This window comes from Schistocerca nitens, chromosome 3, assembly GCF_023898315.1.
Source record: "Schistocerca nitens isolate TAMUIC-IGC-003100 chromosome 3, iqSchNite1.1, whole genome shotgun sequence".
NCBI classification, from domain to species: domain Eukaryota; kingdom Metazoa; phylum Arthropoda; class Insecta; order Orthoptera; family Acrididae; genus Schistocerca; species Schistocerca nitens.
The window spans coordinates 653,590,626-653,603,164 of NC_064616.1; the positions used below are offsets into that span (position 1 = coordinate 653,590,626).

General features: G+C 44.3%; 1 pseudogene; it reads left to right on the plus strand.

The window, feature by feature from the left end:
* Positions 1-11,845: 11,845 nt before the first annotated feature.
* On the plus strand, positions 11,846-11,963 carry LOC126249965 (5S ribosomal RNA; annotated as a pseudogene).
* The last annotated feature ends 576 nt before the right edge of the window (positions 11,964-12,539 follow it).

The following is a 12,539-nucleotide window of genomic DNA, read 5'->3' on the forward strand; positions in this document are numbered from 1 at the left end:
AGTAACGGTGAGTAAAGCGTTTCTGGAACTAAAGACGAGATAAAAAGTACACTTATTTTGTGAGACAAATATCTATGAGAAATACCATTTTCGTGCTCTAAGTCTTTTGGAGATAAGTCGCTAGATATTCTGTCGGCCATTGCCCGCTACTGTTTTGACTACGTCACCTCCAAATTTTGCACGTTCTTATACCACTACAATGAGCTTATCGACACAGGTATTGACCTTACTACTCAGGAATGCAGTTTAGATAATTGTTTCCACCGAGAAGTTCATCGAAAATTATTTTCAGCCTGTCAACCGCTGTTTTATTATCTCAAAATTACCGGTTTCGGGCAATGTCGCTCATATTCAGATCATCTCATTCTTACAGAGTAACCATTCATAACAATGTGAGACCTTAACTTTTCCCTGCGAATTGAATGTTCAAATAACTTACGGGTTTGCTGCCGGGTGACGTCGTCAACCACCGCCGGTATTTCGACAGGAGCACACCCTGCCATTCTCAAGGCACAACTGCGAGGAGGAAGTAGTGTGCAAGGGAATTTAATAACTCGGTTCACAGAGGAGAAACAAGGAAGATACCACACACAGAACAAGTAACCGCAGAGTCAACACACAACCAAAGATAACCAACATCAGAAATATCGATAGTGACTATTAATCAACAGGTGAGGTAGCACTAATACTGTCCCTCTGTTTTTTGATGAGAGACAGAGCCGGATTCCAAGCAGCATTTAAACAAAATCCACCATCTCTGTTGATAAGGTTGCTTGATAGTTTGATTTCAACAGCTTCCTTAATAACGCTATCCCAATAGCTGGACGTGCAAGCCTGAATCTCCGTGTTGTTGTATTCCATAGGATGACCGGTGTCAAGGCAATGTTCTGTAATAGCGGATTTGCTCGGCTGTTGTAAGCGTGTGTGACGCTTATGTTCAATACACCGGTCTTCCACAGTCCTGATTGTCTGACCAATATATGACATGCCACAACTGCAAGGAATACGATAGACACCAGCCTTACGCAAACCAAGATCATCTTTTACGGACACCAACAGGGCCTTAATCTTAGGTGGCCGGAAAACACATTTCACATCATATTTCCGCAAAATACGGCCAGTCTTGTTGGAAATGCTTCCTGCGTAAGGCAAAAAGGCCGTAGACTTAGGTGCCACTTCGTTGCTATCGTCACTCACCCGTTGCACAGCGCAACACACGTTTGATCTGCCTCTCACTATAACCATTCTGAGATAGCGTGGGCCCTGTGAACCAAGGTACGAAGTACTCCTTCACGCTGAGCCGGATGGTGACAACTATCAGCTCGCAGATACAAGTCAGTGTGAGTAGGCTTCCTATAAACAGAATGTCCCAACGTACCATCAGTCTTCCTTCTGACCAACACTTCAAGGAAGGGAAGGCACTCATTCTTTTCCACCTCCATAGTGGACTGAATATTCGGGTGGATTGAATTCAGGTGTTCCAAAACCCGGTTTAAATTCTCACTACCATGAGGCCAAACAACAAAAGTATCGTCTACATATCTGAAAAAACACGCAGGTTTCAAGGTCGCTGACTCCAATGCACGTTCCTCAAAGTCCTCCATAAACAAATTGGCCGCAATAGGTGACAACGGGCTTCCCATTGCAGCTCCATCGGTCTGTTCGTAGTACCGACCATTGAATAAAAAGTAAGTGGAAGTCAGCACATGTCGAAACAAATTTATTAGCTCGACACCAAACTAAACCTCAATTAGCTACAACGAATCATAGAGAGGAACGCGAGTGAAAAGAGAAACCACATCAAAACCGACTAAAATATCAGCGTCATTCAAACGGAATCCCTGCAATCGACGTAAGAAATCTGCAGAGTTCTTAATGTGGTGTTCGCACCTACCTATTAGTGGGCTCAACAAACTAGCAAGATGTTTAGCTACACGATATGTCGGAGCACCAGTATTAGAAACAATAGGCCTCAACGGGACAGCCTCTTTATGGACCTTACGGAGGCCATGTAATCTACGTGGTACAGCATAGTAAGAATTAAGAACAGACGTTCTGTAATCAATCTCACGGAGAAAACGTTTGACGACGCAGCTTTGTCTGTGCTGGGGAATGGTTTGAATTTCGCACCGACGCCTAAGAGTTTGCCAGTCGTTGATTTTATTAGTTCTATCGAACAGGCTGTTTATAAACTACCTTCCGAGGCTGCGGAAGAGGTTACGAGGGAAGCTTGTCGTGTGTTGACTGGGGCCCGTTACAGGGATTGGAATCTTTGGTAGGAACGCACAGTCCGTGGTCTTGACGCTACAGCTCGTTTACAACGCTTTATAAAATATCTTGCACGGATGGGTATGCATCACTCTCCTATGCAAAAAGTAAAAGACCAGAGCAAGCAAATGTGGGATTACCTCGACGCGTGAATCATTCTTAAGGACTATTCTAATTATTCCTGATTTCCAATTGTGGAACTCTGTGATTCATTACCAGCACATATTTCCAACAAGTAACTGGGCTGGCATTGTGCATGGTCATCTGCTAAGTCCTTCACAGTACGCACCACAGAGGAACATTCTCGTAGTTGTATGTGACGTGTTAGCTGAACTAATGGAGAATTTACCAATAGAAATTAGAGAAGATTTATGATTCGAAGACTACCGAAATGATGTTTTTTTCACGTTGGAAGTGCGTTGGTCAGTACAATCTCCATGCTATAGTTTTCTTTTATTCTCGTAGCTTAGCATGACTCTTCTCTGGTAATGCCCTATCTATATGGAAAACCACAGTATCAATATGATTTGCTTACGAGTTAAACCTGAACATTTTACCCTTCGCCTCTATAACCGACTAGGGGAACCAGTCACATATCGAAGGTGTCTGAAGGGTACAATTTTTCATATAGTTCCACGGCAAGTGCACCGACGTGCTTTTGAAACCTGAATAAGATATGACGACTGCTATACGTTGTCATTTTCTTTGAGATAACATTGTTTTTTTCCAATTCGTAATCGTTCAGCAATTTCAGCCGTCGATATACCGAATGAATCTGAGCAGTTCTTAAAGCACAGGACTCATTCTTTAAAAGAATGTGATTGAAAGTCCCTTCCAGTCATTTGATATCAATTGTCTGTGGTTTCCGAAATCACTGGAAGCGAATGCAGGGAGTTAATTGGCAACAGCCGGCCGAAGTGGCCAAGCGGTTCTAGGCACTGCAGTCTGGAACCGCGAGACCGCTACGGTTGCAGGTTCGAATCCTGCCTCGGGCATGGATGTGTGTGATGTCCTTAGGTTAGTTAGGTTTAACTAGTTCTAAGTTCTAGGGGACTAATGACCTCAGCAGTTGAGTCCCATAGTGCTCAGAGCCAATTGGCAACAGCAATGGCTTTTTTTTTCCTTATTGTCTAACGCCGTCCTTAATAACGGCAACATCTACGGGACGTGAAACCCTTAACTTTGTTTCTACTCTACTGACCTTGACAATTGCAGCACCGTGAGGACGTTATGCAACAAACGTCAAACTGGCATGCTTGGAAATCCAATGATTAGCATTTCAGTGGAACCAACAAGATAGTTTGGAGAAACTCCATCTACATTCTTTAGATAAAGAAATATTAGTCATTCAGAAATCGCATTTCAGTATCTGTTGTTTGTGAGAAGATCGTGTTACGCCCCGTGTAAGAAGTAGAAACGGACCCAGTTTTAGCGTGATGGTAGGGGGTACCGTCGGGTACACAATACGATCATATCTGGTTCGCATAGCCGGTAATTCGGACTGCAGGCGGCACGTTTCTAGCATGTTACGACCACCGGCTGAGATCTGCGTGGCGATATCTGTCATCAATATACCGCAAGACCGCATTTTTCCCGTGCTATCCTCATCCGCCTCGACACAGTGTGTTCGACTGTTGCCCTGACCTGCACATTGTTGAGATGTACTACCCATTGAAAACATCAATTCACAGATTGCTGAGGCATTCACATGCCTCCACTCAGCAGCCGTTACAACTGATCAACTCCGGCATAGAATTTTTGCAGCTTCGAGTGACCTGCCCGTGTCTGTCCTGCAGGTTCAGTCAGATTCGACGCCCATTCGGGTTACAGGTGGCAGCTCTGTGACCTAATTTCGCATACCCCCATATGAGGAGCTGACATGATAAAGAGGAACATGTCCACTAAATTCAGGTTTTCAAAGTCGATGTAAAATGTATTTCAGGCGTACATATGAATGAAAATAACTTATTGCAAGCAAAAAGCAGTCCACATCTGTAAATCAATTATGCAATGAAAATATTCCTCTAAAAAGTATAGTTTGAGTAGGGACGTGTTCTCATTTGCATGAACAATTGGGACATGTTCGGCTTTCAATGAGTTTCCAAAAGATCTTGTTCCATTTCAAAATAACTTAAACCTTATTGTATACTTTTTGCTATACTACACTGCGGTGACAAAAGCCACGAGATAGCGATATTCTCATATACAGAAGATGATAGTATCACGTACACAAACTATAAAAGGGCAGTGCATTAGTGGAGCTGTCATTCGCACTCTTGTGATCCACGTGAAGAGGTTTCCGGCTTCATTATGGCCGCACGACGGGAATTAACAGACTCCGAACGCGGAATGGTGGTTGCAACTAGACGCATGAGACATTCCATTTCGGATGCGGTCAGGGAATTCAATATTCCGCGATCAATAGTGTCAAGAGTGTGCCGAGAATACCACATTTCAGGCATCACCTCTCACCAAGGACAACGCAGCGTCCGACGGCCTCCATTTACCGATAGTGAGCAGCGGCGTTTGCGTAGAGTTGCCAGTGCTAACAGACGAGCAACACTGCGTGAAGTAACCGCAGCAATCAGTGCGGCACATACAACGGACGTATGCGTTAGGACAGTGCGGCGAAATTCGGCGGTAATGGGCTATGGCAGGAGACGAGTGACGCGAATATCTTTGCTAACAGCACGACATCATCTGCAGCGCCTCTCCTGGGCTCGTCACCATACCGCTTGGATCATAGACGACTGGAAAACCTTTTCCTAGTGAGTCCCGATTTCAGGTGATAAGAGGTGATGACAGGGTTAGAGTGTGGCACAGACATCCACGAAGCCACGGATACAATTTGTCAATGTTATCAACAAGGCGCGTGACTTGAATTCGGCGCCTGCTATTGCCCATAATCGACTATTCTTCTTTGCACGGAATATGTACGCTGACAGAAGTCATGTGATACCTCCTAATGTCGTATCGGACCTCCTTTTGTTCAGTGTAGCGCAGAAACTCGAAGTGGAATGGACTCAAAACGTCGATGGAAGCACCTGCAGCAATATTGAGCCATGCTGCCTCTATAGCCGTCCATTATTGCGAAAGTTTTGCTGGTGCAGGATTTTGTGCTTGAACTGACCTCTCGATTATGTCCCATAAATGTTCGATGGGATTCATGTAGGGTGATCTGGGTGGTCAAATCATTCGCTCGAATTCTCCAGTATGTTTCTCATATAAATCGCGAAAAACTGTGGCCCGCTGACATGGCACAGTGGTTCAAATGGCTCTGAGCACTATGGGACTCAGCTGCTGTGGTCATAAGTCCCCTAGAACTTAGAACTACTTAAACCTAACTAACCTAAGGACAGCACACAACACCCAGCCATCACGAGACAGAGAAAATCCCTGACCCCGCCGGGAATCGAACCCGGGAACCCGGGCGTGGGAAGCGACATGGCACAGTGCCATCCATAAATATTCCATCATTGTTTGGGGACATGAAGTCCATGAATGGCTGCAGATGGTCTTCAGGTAGCCTAACGAAACCATTTCCAGTCAATGATCGGTCCAGTTGGACCAGAGGACAGCCCACATCATACTGAGTCACCATCAGCTTGCACAGTGCCTTGTTGACTAGTTGGGTCCACGGTTTCGTGCAGTGTGCAGCACACTCGAATCTGCTCTTACCAACTGAAATCGGGACTCATCTGACGAGTCTACGGCCTAACTGTCGTCTAGGGTCTAATCGATATGGTCACTGGTCTAGGAGAGGCTCTGTAGTCGATCTCGTGCTGTTAGCAAAGGCACTCGCGTGAGTCGTCTGCTGCCATTGGCCGTTAACGTCACATATCAGCACTATCCTAACGGATACGTTCGCCGTACGTCCCACATTGGTTTCTGTGGTTATTTCACGCAGTGTTGCTTGTATGGTAACACCGATAACTCTACGCGAACGACGCTGCTCTCAGTCGTTCAATGAAGGGTGTAATGGTACTTGAATTACGTAACCATTACGGCACCTCACCTCAACCTCTCGATACCAGCAATATTCTACTGTGTTTCTGTAAAATAGTTAACATATTTCTGTGACAACATTCAGATTTCATTTCATTAATGTAGAGGTACTTCGATACATCGATATGTATATATTGCAATGATATTATTCTTATGTGTATTCTTTCTTTGTCACTATGGTGTTTGACGTACTGATTCTGATTTTTGGGCGCGTTAGCGGTTATTAGAGAGTCAAGTTTTGGTCGTCATGTTAAAAAGACTCAAATTGTAGTCAGTTTATGAAATGTGAACTTTAACAGTGAGGAAGATATTTTCAAGTATGTTTTATATTGTGAAGTGATGTTTTGGAACGAGTTACGTGATTTTGCAACAAAAGTAATAAAAAAGAAGTGTAACTTAAATTCGGAGTGCTGATTACTTTTATACATCACCATTGTCCTAACTTGCAAAAGTTTAATCTTCAAGAATGGATTATGAAACACATCTATAAAACTTTTGAATATCGCAGAATAACACCTAGGCCTCTTTGCATCCGAGCTTGGAATCATCACTACCTAGATTTTCGACGATTGAGCCATGAGTTCACAACGAGACCAGCGTGGGAAACACGAAAAGATGAGTGCCTAGTTTATCCATTATTTCAAGAAATGACTAAATTAACTGTGCTATAATGACACCTGCCACATAATATAACTTTGTTGTTGCCCGAAAATGCAATATTTAGGAGCGTGAGCGACACTACAGTCATAATTAATTTTTGACCTTTGTTGTGCTAGGGTTGTTAGAAGGGGTCGGCCATTGTGTTGTCCGTGATGAGAGGCGATGCCTGAAATGTGGTATTCTCGGCGCGCTCTTGAAACTGTGGATATCGGAATATTGAATTCCTTAACGATTTCCGAAATGGAACATCTCATGCGTCTAGTTGCAAATACCATTCTGTGTTCAGAGTCTCTTAATTCCCGCCGTGCGTCCATAATCGTGTCGGAAACCTGTTCATACGGATCACCTGTGTACAAATGACAGCTCCACCAATGTACTGCCCTTTTGTAATTGGTGTAAGTGATACTACCGCCATTCGTATATGTGGATATAGCTGTCCCGTGACTTTCATCACTTCAGTATATGTTGACAGATTCGTGTTTGCTCCGAACCACGTATTTTCACAAGTTCGCATTGCAGACACTTTCTAATTTGCTTAAACTGAGTGATGTGTGTACATTCCGCTTACCGTAGCGTTACATTTCGTATCTCATTTGCTTTAAATAGTGGACATGCTCGCCTTTGCGTGTCACCTCACATCACCTACAAATTTAATCACGTATATTTGCCGCTACACGAATACGCACATTATCTCCTATTGCGTTACAATTTTAATGACCAACAGCGTACCTTTCTGCAAACATCACGTAGTTTTACCGCAAGAAGGACTAGATAAAGGTAACTCATGTGAGCGATTAAGAAGTTTGGTTTCATCTACATCTACATCTACATTCATACTCCGCAAACCACCCAACGGTGTGTGGCGGAAGGCACTTTACGTGCCACTGTCATTACTTCCCTTTCCTGTTCCAGTCGCGTATGGTTCGCGGGAAGAACGACTGCCGGAAAGCCTCCGTGCGCGCTCGAATCTCTCTAATTTTACATTCGTGATCTCCTCGGAAGGTATAAGTAGGGGGAAGCAATATATTCGTAACTCATCCAGAAACGCACCCTCTCGAAACCTGGACAGCAAGCTACACCGCGATGCACAGCGCCTCTCTTGCAGAGTCTGCCACTTGAGTTTGTTAAACATCTCCGTAACGCTATCACGCTTACCAAAAAACCCTGAGACGAAACGCGCCGCTCTTCTTTGGATCCTCTCTATTTCCTCCATCAACCCGATCTGGTACGGATCCCACATTGATGAGCAATACTCAAATATAGGTCGAACGAGTGTTTTGTAAGCCACCTCCTTTGCTGATGGACTACATTTTCTAAGAACTCTCCCAATGAATCTCAACCTGGTACCCGCCTTACCAACAATTAATTTTATATGATCATTCCACTTCAAATCGTTCCGTACGCATACTCCCAGATATTTTACAGAAGTAACTGCTACCAGTGTTTGTTCAGCTATCATATAATCATACAATAAAGGATCCTTCTTTCTACGTATTCGCAATGCATTACATTTGTCTATGTTAAGGGTCAGTTGCCAATCCCTGCACCAACTGCCTATCTGCTGCAGATATTCCTGCATTTCGCTACAATTTTCTAATGCTGCAACTTCTCTGTATACTACAGCATCATCCGCGAAAAGCCGCATGGAACTTCCGACACTATCTACTACGTCATTTATATATATTGTGAAAAGCAATGGTCCCATAACACTCCCCTGTGGCACGCCAGAGGTTACTTTGTCTGTAGACGTCTCTCCATTGAGAACAACATGCTGTGTTCTGTTTGCTAAAAACTCTTCAATCCAGCTACACAGCTGGTCTGATATTCTGTAGGCTCTTACTTTGTTTATCAGGCGACAGTGCAGAACTGTATCGAACGCCTTCCGGAAGTCAAGGAAAATAGCATCTACCTAGGAGCCTGTATCTAATATCTTCTGGGTCTCATGAACAAATAAAGCGAGCTGGGTCTCACACGATCGCTGTTTCCGGAATCCATGTTGATTCCTACAGAGTAGATTCTGGATTTCCAGAAACAACATGATACGCGAGCAAAAAACATGTTCAAAAATCCTACAACAGATCGACGTCAGAGATATAGGTCTATAGTTTCGCGCATCTGCTCGACGACCCTTCTTGAAGACTGGGACTACCTGTGCTCTTTTCCAATTATTTGGAACCTTCCGTTCCTCTAGAGACTTGCGGTACACGGCTGTTAAAAGGGGGGCAAGTTCTTTCGCGTACTCTGTGTAGAATCGAATTGGTATCTCGTCAGGTCCAGTGGACTTCCCTCTGTTGAGTGATTCCAGTTACTTTTTATTCCTTGGACACTTATTTCGATGTCAGCCATTTTTTCGTTTGTGCGAGGATTTAGAGAAGGAACTGCAGTGTAACGAACACGAAGCTGGACACCCTGCGAGGCTAGAAATTAGGAAATACGGAGCGCAGAAAGTGGGGACCGGTAGCATGGTCGAGCGCGTGCGCAAGCGCGGCGTGCAGCGGGCGCGAGGAGTGCGCCGTGTGCCGTGGCACAGGCAGTCGGCATGGGCGGCCCGCCGCCTGCGGACCTGCAGCTCGAGCTGGAGGTGCTGCTGCCGCTGCCGCTGGCCCTGCGCCGCGCGCACCAGTGAGTAGCCGACCACCCTCACCTCAAATACTAACAGGGGCAATTTAAGGCTAAACAATATAGCTTCTCCAGATATTTTTATTCGAGATAACCACGGAGAACTTATTTTACGTCACGTTTTGATATCTTAGATACTTTTCTACATAGCCGTGTCCAAATTTAAACGTCTGCTGTATCGCTCCGTATGCCATCTGTATACACAGTTGCCGCGAAGTTGTTCAACCAGTCACTAACGTCTTCTTTCAGTCCGTTCTCGTTTCCGTGGTGCTTTCCACTCAAAAAACCCTTCAGTTTTGGCAAACGATGGTAAACACTCGGGGCCGTGTCTGGGCTATAAGGCGGATGTTATAAAACTTCCCACTTAAACTGCCATAGTAAATCCCTCGACAAAGCAGCAGAATTCGTGCGAGCGTTGTTGTCAGGAAGCATAAAGCCGTCGGACAACAATCGACGCCATTCATTTTGAATTGTAATCCGTGAAGGCTTTGACACCAGGTCTCTGATTTATTGTCTATCTTCTAGGCATAAATTCGACGAGTAGGACGCACTTGGGAACCCAAAATACTGTGGTCGTAATCTTTCTGGTGTTCAGAATCTGCTTAGCTTCTTTTTCGTTTTGTTGATCATGGTGAAGGATGCTATTCGATTGACTCGATCGTTTCTCTGGACTTTTATGCAACACCCAGGTCTCGCTATAGTAACAGAGGTTCAAAAACTTCTCGCCGGCCTTGCCGTATCGAGTGAGAAAAGTTACTGAAGCCCTTATTCGTTGTTTCTTGTGTTCATCTGGGAGAAAACAATGACGCACCTGGTACTCATTTTTCTATGACCCAGATGACGAAGAATAATTTTATAAAAAACTGATCTTGAAATTTCAAGAAGGCACAAGCTCAGGCTATCAAATGTGCAATTCTTTTGAATTGTTTACTCGATCCTTGATTTCGTCATATTGTGTGATAAAACCTTAAAAATAGCTTAATATGTATTTTTATCTATTGCATCGTTTCGCCTACTGCCATCATCAAATCATTACTGACACCTCGTAAAACAGTTTCAGTATCAGTTTCGACAAAACCAGTGCCTGAACGGTTAGGCACATATTTTACTGAAACTGACGCTGGAACTTATTTTACAAGTTCATATGATGGCAGTAGCCGAATATTCCCAATCACTGGACTCATCCAGGAAATTTATTTCCTTTCTTTCTTCAGTAAGTCGCAACTAAAGATCGACCTTATCTTTTCACCGTCATAAGCATTCGATCGTCCGCCATTAAGCTTGACGGATCATTTTCGGACTGAAACTTCATACATCACATTTCCATAAATTTCGATTACCTTTCTGCAAATTTCTGTAGGTTGGACTTTTTTAAACTTTCGAAACCACATTACACTACGAACCTTACACTTCGTGAGATCGTTAATTTTGTGACACATTTTAAAATCGCACGGGTAATCCAAAGAGTAGCAATGTCTGCAACACGGTGGTGTGGGTGGTCGAGGGGAGAGAATGAATTGCGCGACTCGTCAGTTCAAAACATTCTTTATTTTTAGAATGACCCTCGAAACAGTCTTTCTAGCAGTTCAGTTTCATTTATGTGTATTATCTCTCGAATTCGCTCTTATGTCGCTTACACAAACTGTATGAACTTCTGATACTGAACCGCATAGCAGGCATCGTTGACCCACAGGTCATCCGCCAGTAGGCCGGTTTCTGACAAGGAAAATCTTGCACTAGCCAAATCTTGTACCTTACTGAACATATAGAGGAAGGGTATAAAAAGAAACAAATAAGAGGACTATCCTTAGTGCTTTGTGGAGCACACATGAAATGTTTTATCAGTTGTGAGTAAAAGTTCAGAACAAAAAATGATGCAAATGGCTCTGAGCACTATGGGACTTAACATCTGAGGTCATCAGTCCCCTAGAACTTAGAACTACTTAAACCTAACTAACCTAAGGACGTCACACAACACCCAGTCATCACGAGGCAGAGAAAATCCCTGACCCCGCCGGGAATCGAACCCGGGATTTGATTATAACAATTTGTTTAGTGACGTTGTATGGTTAAGATAAAAGGTTTGGTTTTTAGGTGACTGATGTGTGTTTTGGTGTAGTTTTGTGGCGTTGCTTTGTTTTGTCTGTGTTTGTGTTGGTGGTGCTCTTTTGGGCTACTACTTACACTATTTCTTAACAATGCTATGCTGCTTTATAGTGTCCACTACTGGTGGGAGATGAGGATAATTTGCATAATACACAGCTGAAGTTAGACTGCAGTTTACAATTAGAGATCCAACGGCCTTGCCGCAGTGGTAACACCGGTTCCCGTCAGATCACCGAAGTTAAGCGCTGTCATGCTGGGCTAGCACTTGGATGGGTGACCATCCGGTCTGCCGAGCGCTGTTGGCAAGCGGGGTGCACTCAGCCCTTGTGAGGCAAACTGAGGAGCTGCTTGATTCAGAAGTAGCGGCTCCGGTCTCGTGAACTGACATACGGCCGGGAGAGCGGTGTGCTGACCACATGACCCACCATATCCGCATCCAGTGACGCCTGTGGGCTGAGGATGACACGGCGGCCGGTGGGTACCGTTGGGCCTTCCAAGGCCTGTTCGGACGGAGTTTTACAATTAGATGCTTGTTTAAGCCACTCTCCTGTTTACATTAAGCCCTTCTGTCATCATAGGGGAATAACATTAGTAGCAGTAGTCAGCTGTTACAAATTTTTAGTCTTTCAATCTATGCTAGGTTTTATGGCTAGCTTAATTCTGCTGTACATGTGTGTGTGTGTGTGTGTGTGTGTGTGTATGTGTGTGTGTGTGTGTGTGTGTGTGTGTGTGTGTGTTATGTGTGTTATGTGGTTAGTTGCTCTGTCTTTGGCTCAAGTGTGGGGGAATTGGTATATTTTGGGGTAAGGGTTCCATGGTGGGGGCAAGGCCTGTTATTCTTTGCTGGTGCTGTGCCCTACTGTACAAGATGATTGGATGTA